A 10673-nucleotide genomic window follows, 5' to 3' on the forward strand; every position below is an offset into this window, starting at 1 on the left:
AAAGCCCGACCAGGGCTCCAGCAGCCAAAGACCTCCAGGACCAGCCACCACCATGCTGAGACCACTCTCCGCACACATGAAGGTACTGGCAGAGGGACAAAGTCACGCGGTTTCCGGGGCCGAGATCTCCAAGCCTACTCGGATTTGGGCCGAGCATCCTCCACCCAGATCCTCCAAATTCCAGTAGACAGGGGTCACACCCACCAACTGGCCCCCTGGCGCCGTGTAATCCCATCAACGGCCAAGACTCAGAGACTAAAAAAACCAGCTCCTAGAACCGCACGGCCGCGAATGCGGCTTTTATTATTATCTCATTCCTACTTTGGACAAACTGGCAGGCTACCGAATGTAGCCTGCCCACACGGCAGAGTCTGACAAACTCCCCGTGGCGTACCCAATATGCCAAATACCGGTAACAATGATGGGTCTCATTCTCCTAAAGAGTCTTGAATATAATCTCAGGGCTAGGATGAAGGAGACGTTACTGGGGCCTGCTCGAGGCAATCGACGATTAACAGGATGATTTGTGATTTGTGTGATTTGTGAGAAAGCAATTATTTGTTATAAATTATGTAGTCTGGGAGGCTTCACAAAAAATGTTGCAACTGACATATTTGAAAAGGAAACAAACTCAATTCAGTTAAAGAGAAAATTTTCAAATGGAAGGGTATGAATGAATGCAGAGCTGAATGAATCTTCTAAATAGGAAGCTCCATTTGCACTGTTACTCTGCCCGGTAGGGCTTAGTACACATACAGGGTGTCAGAATCAGGGCTGTAAAGTAGCAAGCTTGTCCTAAAACAATTAAGATGCACAACACTTTGTCTGTCTCTTTAGACCCATTAAATTAAGGACAACTCATCTCAGACAGAAGAGTCTGGATCTTGCAAATAAAACATAGAGGTGTGTGCATGTGTGTGTGTGTGTGTGTGCGTGTGTGTGTGTGTGTGTGCGTGTGTTTAGAAACTTCATACCTGGCCAGAGTGATAGCACAGTGGGCAAAGTATTTATTTTGCACACAGCTGACCCCGTTTTGGGACTCAGCATCCCATATGGTCTCCAGAGCACCGCCAGCATTAATTCCTGAGCATCGCTGGGCAGTGCGACCCAAAAGGAAAAAGGAAGGAAGGAAGGAAGGAAGGAAGGAAGGAAGGAAGGAAGGAGGGAGGGAGGGAGGGAGGGAGGGAGGGAGGGAGGGAGGGAAGGAAGGAAGGAAGGAAGGAAGGAAGGAAGGAAGGAAAAGATAAAAGAAACTTCTTACTACATTACCACAGGACATGAAGGAAAGGATCATCTAAAATCACCTTAACCTGAGGATGAATCTAAAGGGACTGCAGAAGAAATACTCAGAGACACCTTCAGAATAAACTAAAATCATTCCTGTCTTTACTTCTATACTCCATTGCGTCCCTTTAAAAATAAAAATTTAATAGCTGGAGGTATTATTCAAGTGGGATAGAGCACACGCCTGGCATATACAAGGCCTCCAGTTCGATTCCCTGCACCACATGATCCCATGAATATCCTGAATACTGCTGGATGTAGCCCTAGTAGTTCCCAGCACTGCCAGGTCCCAAGTACCACCGCTAGGGACCTGGGTATGGACCGATCCAACAGCATGGGGAAATAGTTCATCATGAGTGGTCCCTACGTCTTCTAAGCCCCATTGGCGGTGATCCCTGTAGAAACAAAATAAAATTAAATTTTAACTCTTCTTGTGGCAACCTAAAAAGATTTCACTTTTTGCTTGTTTGTTTGCTTGTTTGTTTCTTCTGGCATTTTCTATCAACTCCTGGAGGACCACACTGAGTTGTGGCCTTAATGACACCAGTCCTTTATATTCTACTTGCAACAACCCATAACACACACAGTATGGCAAATGCGCTCTGTAGTTCCCAAGTGTTGATGTTTCTGATATCCTTCATGTCCTTTATTCAAATCTTTGGTCTGTGTTGTATATTGTAAGCTCCCCCTTTACCAGACACTTTCATTGTGGGTATCCAAACTTAGCAGTCTACCCCACAAGGAACCAAGATAGTAGTTGTTGTTTTTTTTTTCTTGATAACTTTTTTCCAAAGTTGAAGTATGCCATATTGATTCAAAAGTCATTAAGCGGTGAGGAGACGAAATTAAAACATGCATATAGCCTTTCTTACCCTCTTAGCTTCCCTCATGGTGCACATCCAGATGGAGATTTCCCCCTTAATATTTTTCTTTAGGGGCCACACACAGCGATGTTCAGGGGTTACTCCTGGTTCTGCACTCAGGAATTACTCCTGGTGATGTTCGGGGGACCATATGTTATGCCATGGATCGAACCCTGGGTCAGCCATGTGCAAGGCTAATGCCCTTGTTGTACTATCACTTTCTCCCCCCCCCCATACACACACATACATGCACACTTAAATTTTTATCTGTGCAAGCCTGGCTGTTGATATGCAAAAAGAGGAGATTTGGTAATTTAGAAAACTTTTGTCTTAACATATAGCTTTCAAGCTGTATTCCTTTTTGGTTTTATTTTTGTTTTGGGGCCACACAAGAGATTTTGAGGGGTCACTTTTGGCTCTGTGATCAGGAATTACTCCTGACAGTGCTCAGGGGACTATATAGGATGCCTGTGATTGAACTCCGGTCAGCCATGTGCAAAGCAAGCACCTTACCTGCTGTATTATCTCTCCATCTCCTCAAGCTGTGTTCTTCATATAGAATTTTATTTTGGTGGTGATGGTGGCGTTGGTGGTAATGGTGTGTGTGTATGTGTGTGTGTGTGCGTGCGTGTGTGTGTGCTGGGTTTTGGCTCAATCTCAGTAGTGCTCAGGGCTTACTCTTGACTCCGAACTCAGCAATCATTCCTGGGTAGGCTGCGTGCGAGGCAAGTGCCTTATTCCCTGTGCTATCTCTCTCGATTGTAGTATTTTATTTTAAACTTCAGAAGCTGAAGGTTAAGGTTGTTTTCATTTGTTTATTCTCAGTTTTATTTCCTTAGCAATAGATTGATGTCTTAAACCATGGGACGGGGGAGGAGGGGACTATGGATCCAAAAAATTCAATGGAGAAAATTGCATTTAGAATTTTTTCAATTATTTCCTGTATTAAATGTGGTATCAGCACTATTGATGGTATATGCATTTTTTTTTTTGCTTTTTCAATCTCACCTGGAGAAGTTCAGGGGTTACTTCTGGCTCTGCATTCAGTAATTACTCCTGGCATTTCTCAGTGGACCCTATGGGATGCTAGGGATCAAGCCCAAGTCTGCCATGTGAAAGAAAAATGCCTCCCTGCTGTACTATCATTCTGGCTCCAAGGAGTATGCATATTGTATATGCAATAATAGTGCATAAATCTCATATGCATTTCTAATATAGCACAGGGGCTGGAGAGATAGTACAGTGGGCAGGGCACTTGCTTTGCACACAGCTGATTGGGAATGAATTTGTCAACTGCTTTGAGAAATGTTTGGCCTGACTTTAAAGAATGGAAGTGAAAGCACTGGGTAGCAATCATTGGGGGTAGTGTGGCATTAACAATAGAAGATACAGCAGTAAGAGAAGAAGCATTGAGAATCAGTCGGAATTAGTTTTGATTTTTAACTGTGTTAGTTATACAACTTTGGGAAAGGCCTTTAGTTGTTTCAATGAGGAAAATTATTTTATAAAAATTTAATTGATTTTCAGTGAGATACACAGTTAAAAAGTTGTTCACAACTTCCCTTCTTCACTCCTTACGCTGCGCTGATCTCGTCCCAAACCCAGGTCAGTTCATCCGCCAGTACTTGAAGCCAGGACTTGGATCTCTCCCTGCAAGACCCCAGGCGTCATCCCAGATGCCTGGGGAAAAGCAGTTCTGAGCATCTGCCTTCCCCTCTTCACTCCTCACACTGGGCGGATCTCGTCCCAAATCCAGATTTCCATGGGGGCGTGGCCTCTTCGCTAGTAGGCATGGCTTCTGTAGAAGTGGGCATGGCCTTTTTCAGTGGGCCAATGCTTGCGCAGCTGCAGGTAGTTTAGCCATACTAAGGAACCTAGTCGCTAAGGAACCTAGTCCCCAACCTACACAGCAATATGAAGAAACAACGCAAATCCCCACCACAAGGGGAGGGCAACGAAAAGAATTTAGAAGACTCTGTTGATACTGGTCAACTAAGGGACCTCTCTGACACAGAATTCAGATACAAAGTCATCAAGATGTTCAATCAACTCAATGAAACAGTCAGACAGACATCCAGGAACATGACAGAAAAAATCGACAAATTACGCGAAGAAATGAGAGTAGAAATGTCACGATTAAAAGATTCCGTAGATGAAATGAAAAACTCAGTCTCTTCTCTCAACAATAGAATGACTGCAGCTGAAGACAGAATCATTGAGCTGGAAGATCAGCTGTACCAAGCCAACAGGCAACAACAAACAGTGGCAAGGGACCTCAAAATAGCTCTACAGAGAATCAGAGTCCTAGCAGATGATTCCAAGAGGAGCAACATTAGAATCATTGGACTACCAGAAGCTCAGGGAAACAATCCCAAGGAAAAAAAACATGGTGAAACAAATCAATGCTGAAAAACTCCCAGAGCTCCACAATGCAGCCATTCAGGTTCTAGAAGCCCGAAGGGTACCAGCAAAAACAGACCCTAACAAAAACACTCCAAGACATATCATAGTTAGAAAGATTGATGCTGCCGATAGAGATACAATACTGCAATCAGCAAGGTCAAAGAAGGAAATCACATACAAAGGAGCACCCCTTAGATTCACATTTTATCAGATGAAAACCTCCAAGACCAACGGCAGTGGCGAGATATAGTGAAAAAACTCACTGAAATGAATGCTTCACCAAGAATACTCTATCCGGCTAAACTCTCACTCAAAATCAAAGGAACGGTACACTATTTTTTAGACAAACAGCAGCTCAGGAACTTCATAGACTCAAAACCAAACCTAAAACAAGGGCTAAAGGGGGTACTATAAGACAAGACAAACCCTACAACCACAACACACCCTTACAGAAAGATGACACAAAATCCTATAACAATAATCTCTCTCAATGTCAACGGTTTAAATTCACCAATTAAGAGACACAGAGTGGCAAAATGGATTCAGAGACAGAACCCAACATTCTGCTGCCTACAAGAAACTCATCTCAACAGCCAGAGCAAACACAGACTCAAAGTCAAAGGATGGAAAACAATCCTGCAAGCAAACAGGTCCCTGAAAAAAGCTGGGGTGGCCATACTAATATCCAATAGCATTAATTTCATGATGAAAAAGATTACAAGGGACAGCAAATGCTATTTTCTCTTCATCAAGGGAAATGTACAACAGGAAGAAATCACACTCTTCAATGTATACGCACCTAATGAGGGAACAGATAAATATTTAAAACAACTGCTAAGAGATTTTAAGGAGAACATTGCTAGCAACACAATAGTAGCTGGAGATTTCAACATCACCTCATCACCCCTGGATAGATCAACAAGAACAAAACTCAGCAAGGAAACATTGACTTTGAAAGAAGAAATAGAAGAGAAAGGGCTTATAGACCTATACAGGGCTTTACACCACAAAAAGAAAGAATACACATTCTTCTCCAGTGCGCACAGAACATTTTCCAAAATAGACCATGTTCTAGGCCACAAAACTTATCTCAATAGAATTAGGAAGATAGAAATAGTATCAACCATCTTTTTTTTTTCTTTTCGGGTCACACCGGGCGATGCTCAGGGGTTACTCCTGGCTTTGCACTCAGGAATCACTCCTGGCGGTGTTTGGGGGACCATATGGGATGCTGGGAATTGAACCAGGGTTGGCCGCATGCAAGGCAAACACCCTACCCACTGTGCTATTGCTCCAGCCCAATAGTATCAACCATCTTTTCAGACCATGCTGCACTGAGAATAGAAGTGAATCACACACAGACACGGAGAACCAAATCAAACACCAGGAAATTAAACAACTCAATGCTGAACAATGAGTGGATCAGGAAAGAAGTCAAGGACGAAATCAAAAGATACTTGGAAACAAATGAGAATAAAGACACGAGCTACCAGAACTTATGGGATGCAGCGAAAGTCGTTTTAAGGTGAAAATTTATAGCTCTGCAAGCATATTTCAGGAAGGAAGAAAGGATGCACATAAACAACTTGACTTCACAGCTAAAGATCTTAGAAAATGATCAACAGAAAGAGCCCAAATGGGGCAGAAGGAAAGAGATCATAAAACTTAGAGCAGAAATCAACGACATGGAAACCAAAGAAAGAATCCGAAAGGTCAATGAAACCAAGAGCTTGTTCTTCGAGAAAATAAATATGATAGATAAACCACTAGCAATACTCACAAAGAGACAGAGAGAGACAACCCTAATAAATCGAATTAGAAATAAGAATGGGGATATCACAACAGAAACCAAAGAAATTCAAAAGATCATCAGAGACTACTTTGAAAGTCTGTATGCCACGAAATAAGAGAACCTAGAAGAAATGGATAAATTGCTGGGTTCCTATCATCTCCCAAAGCCGAACCAAGAAGACATAGAGTACCTGAATAGATCTATTCACATCAAGGAAATTTAAACTGTAATCAAAAGTCTTCCCCAAAACAAAAGCCCAGGTCCAGACGGATTCACTAGCGAATTTTTCCAAACATTTAAAGAGGACCTATGGCCAGTTCTTCTCAAGCTTTCCCAGGAAGTTGAAAAAACAAAAACTCTCCCAAACAGTTTGTATGAAGCCCATAAATCTCTAATACAAAAAAGAAACAAAGACACCACAAGAAAAGAAAACTACAGGCGGATATCCCTGATGAACATGGATGCGAAGATTCTCAACAAAATACTAGCCAATAGAATTCAACAACTCATCAAAAAGATCATACACCATGACCAAGTGGGATTCATCCCGGGGATGTAAGGATGGTTCAACATTCGGAAATCAATCAACATAATCCATCATATCAATAAAAGAAAAGATAAAAATCATATGATTATATCAATAGATGCAGAGAAAGCACTTGACAAGATCCAGCACCCATTAATGATGAAAACCCTCGCCAAAATGGGGATAGAGGGGACTTTCCTCAATATAGTTAAAGCCATCTACCAAAAACCTACAGCAAACATCATCCTCAATGGGGAAAAACTGAGAACCTTCCCACTAAGATCAGGGACGAGACAAGGATGCCCACTCTCTCCACTACCGTTCAATATAATGTACTTGCAATAACGATTAGGCAAGAAAAAGGTATTAAGGGCATCCAGGTAGGGAAGGAAGAAATCAAGCTCTCACTATTCGCAGATGATATGATACTATACTTAGAGAACCCTAAAACCTCTACCAAGTAACTCCTAGAAACAATAGACTTGTATAGTAAAGTGGCAGGCTATAAAATCAATACCCAAAAATCCATGGCTTTCCTATACTCAAATAGTGAAAGAGAAGAAAGTGACATGAAGAAAACAATCCCGTTCACAATTGTGCCCCGGAAAATCAAGTACCTGGGAATCAGCTTAACTAAGGAAGTAAAGGACCTGTACAAAGAAAACTACAAAACGCCACTTGAGGAAATAAAAAAGGACACGAGGAAATGGGAAAATATCCCCTGCTCATGGATGGGGAGAATTAACATTGTTAAAATGGCAACACTTCCCAAAGCACTGTACTAATTCAATGTGATCCCTATAAGGATACTCATGACATTCATCAAAGAAATGGAGCAAACTTAATCACTTAATCACTTAACTTCCCGTTAGTCGTCGATTTGCTCGAGCGGGTGCCAGTAACGTCTCCATTTGTCCCTGTCGCGTGCTAGTGTAGCCCAATGGCATCTCTTCGCTCCGGGAACATGGAGGGCCTCAAACCGATCGTTCATGACCTTGACAAAGAAGTCTGACCATCTGGTAGGTGGGCGGCCACGCGGTCTCTTGACATCCCGTGGAATCCAGTCAGTAACAGCTCTAGTCCAACGGTCGTCTTTAAATCTCATTACGTGACCAGCCCATCTGATTTTCGACACCTTGGCAAATGAGACAGCATCCCTGATCCTTGATCGTCGACGGATGTCAGAACTCCGGATTCGTTCTCTCATTTGAGTGAAACGTGATATTCCAAGCATAGCTCTTTCTATTCTTCTTTGGGAGACCTGAATGGCGTTCTCATCTTGTTTGCGTAGGGCCCAGGTCTCTGAGGCATATGTTAATGCAGGAAGAACAGTGGAATCAAAGAGATGTGCCCGGAGCCGGAGGTTCTTCGTCCTCTTAGCTATTTCTTCGACGTTCTTGAAGGCGTTCCAAGCCGCTCTCTTCCTCCTGCGCAGCTCGGGTGCCAGGTCATTTGTCATGTTGACCTCTCGACCTAGGTACACATAGCTGTTGCATTCGGAGATGGTCGTTCCATTGAGAGCGAATGGGGCGTCAGGAACAAGGCTGTTTCTCATAAACATTGTCTTCGTAAGATTCAGCTGTAGTCCTACCTTTCCACACTCACGGTCAAAGTCGGCCAGCATTTGTGCCGCTTGGCTGATGTTTGGTGTTATTAAAACAATGTCATCAGCAAAGCGGAGGTGGTGTAGTTGCCGACCATCTATCTTCACTCCCATTCCTTCCCATTCCAGTCGTCGCATGATGTTCTCGAGGGTGGCACTGAAGAGTTTTGGTGAAATGGTATCACCCTGCCGCACCCCTCTCTTGACATCAACGATCACTTCTTTGTAGAATGGTGAGATCCTGGTAGTGAATCCGCAATACAGCTCACGGAGGATCCTGATGTATTGGGCTTGAATGCCCTGATTGGCTAGGGCTTCAATGACCGCTTCCGTCTCAACAGAATCAAAGGCCTTCTTTAAATCAATGAACGTTAAGCAGAGCGGCATCTTGAACTCCCGAGAAACCTCAATGAGTTTGGTTATCGTGTGGATATGGTCGATGGTGCTGAATCCTTTGCGGAACCCTGCTTGCTCACATGGTTGTCCTTCATCTAGTGTTCTGCCAATCCTATTCAGGATGACTCGAGTGAACAACTTGTAGATGACAGACAATAGGCAGATCGGGCGATAGTTGCCAATGTCATGGATGTCTCCCTTCTTGAACAGTAGTACGGTCCTGCTGGTTTTCCATTGAGATGGAACCTTGCATTCAGACAGGTAGCGAGTGAAGAGCCGAGCCAGTGTATTGATGAGTACTGACGGCAGGTTCTTCAGGTGTTCAGGTCTGACCTTGTCTGGGCCGGGTGCTGTTTGCTTCTTTACTGACGAAATGGCGTGTCGGATTTCGGAAGGGAGAACGTTGGGAACGACATACCCATCCTGTGGAATTTGGTATGTCGGCAAGTGGACATGGCTATCGAAGAGATTTGAGTAGAAGTCATGGATAATCTTCTCCATTGCCGTTCTGGAGGATGTGATGGATCCATCAGGACGTCGGAGGGCAGTCATCTTGGTCTTATAGTTGGCGAAGGACAGGCGGGCGTTACGAATACTTTTCCCGGCTTCTGCCGCATCTACCAGTACTTCTGCTCTTCTCTCTTTGAGGTCTTCCTTGATCGCATCTCTGCACTGCTTTGCAAGCTCGGACGTTACTCGTTACTAATTCAATGTGATCCCTATAAGGATACTCATGACATTCATCAAAGAAATGGAGCAAACAATCCTGAAATTTATATGGAACAATAAGCCCCCACAAATAGCTAAAGCAATTCTTGGGAAAAAGAAAATGGGAAGAATCAACCTCCCCAACTTCAAGCTCTACTACAAAGTAGTAATAATTAAAACAGCATGGTACTGGAACAAAGGCAGAGCTGCAGACCAATGGAACAGAGCTGAATATACTGACATCTCCTCCCAAGCATATGATCATCTAATCTTCGATAAGGGGGCAAGAAAAGTGAAATGGAGCAGGGAAAGCCTCTTAAATAAATTGTGCTGGCAAAACTGGATGGCTGCATGCAAAAAAGTGGGCTCAGATCTCTGCCTAAGGCCATGCACAAAAGTAAGATCAAAATGGATTTATGACCTCAACATCAGACCGGAATCCATAAAGTTCATTGAAGACAAAGTTGGCAAAACCCTCCATGATATTGAAGCTAATGGTATCTTCAAAGATGTCACGCCACTGGCCAAGCAAGTGAAAACAGAGATAGACAAATGGGACTATCTTAAACTAAGAAGCTTCTGCACCTCAAAAGAAAGAGTGACCAAAATACAAAGACAACCCACAGAATGGGAAAGGATATTTGCCAAATACGCATCTGACAAGGAAGGGGTTGAGATCAAGGATATACAAGATACTGGTTGAACTCCACAAGAAGAAAACACCCAACCCCATCAAATAATGGGGCAATGAAATGAACAGAAATTTTCGCACAGAAGAAATCCGAATGGCTAAAAGGCACATGAGAAAATGCTCTACATCACTAATCATCAGGGAGATGCAGATCAAAACAACAATGAGATATCATTTCACACCACAGAGACTGGCCCACATCCAAAAGAACAAAAGCAACCAGTGCTGGCATGGATGTGGAGAGAAAGGGACCCTCCTTCACTGCTGGTGGGAATGTCGATTGGTCCAACCCTTTTGGAAAACAGTATGGACAATTCTCAAAAAATTAGAATTTGATCTCCCATTTGACCCAGCAATACCATTACTGGGAATATATCCCAGAGAGGCAAAAAAGTATAGCCGAAGTG

Source organism: Sorex fumeus, unplaced genomic scaffold, assembly GCF_029834395.1.
Source record: "Sorex fumeus unplaced genomic scaffold, SorFum_2.1 ptg000171l, whole genome shotgun sequence".
Taxonomy (NCBI): domain Eukaryota; kingdom Metazoa; phylum Chordata; class Mammalia; order Eulipotyphla; family Soricidae; genus Sorex; species Sorex fumeus.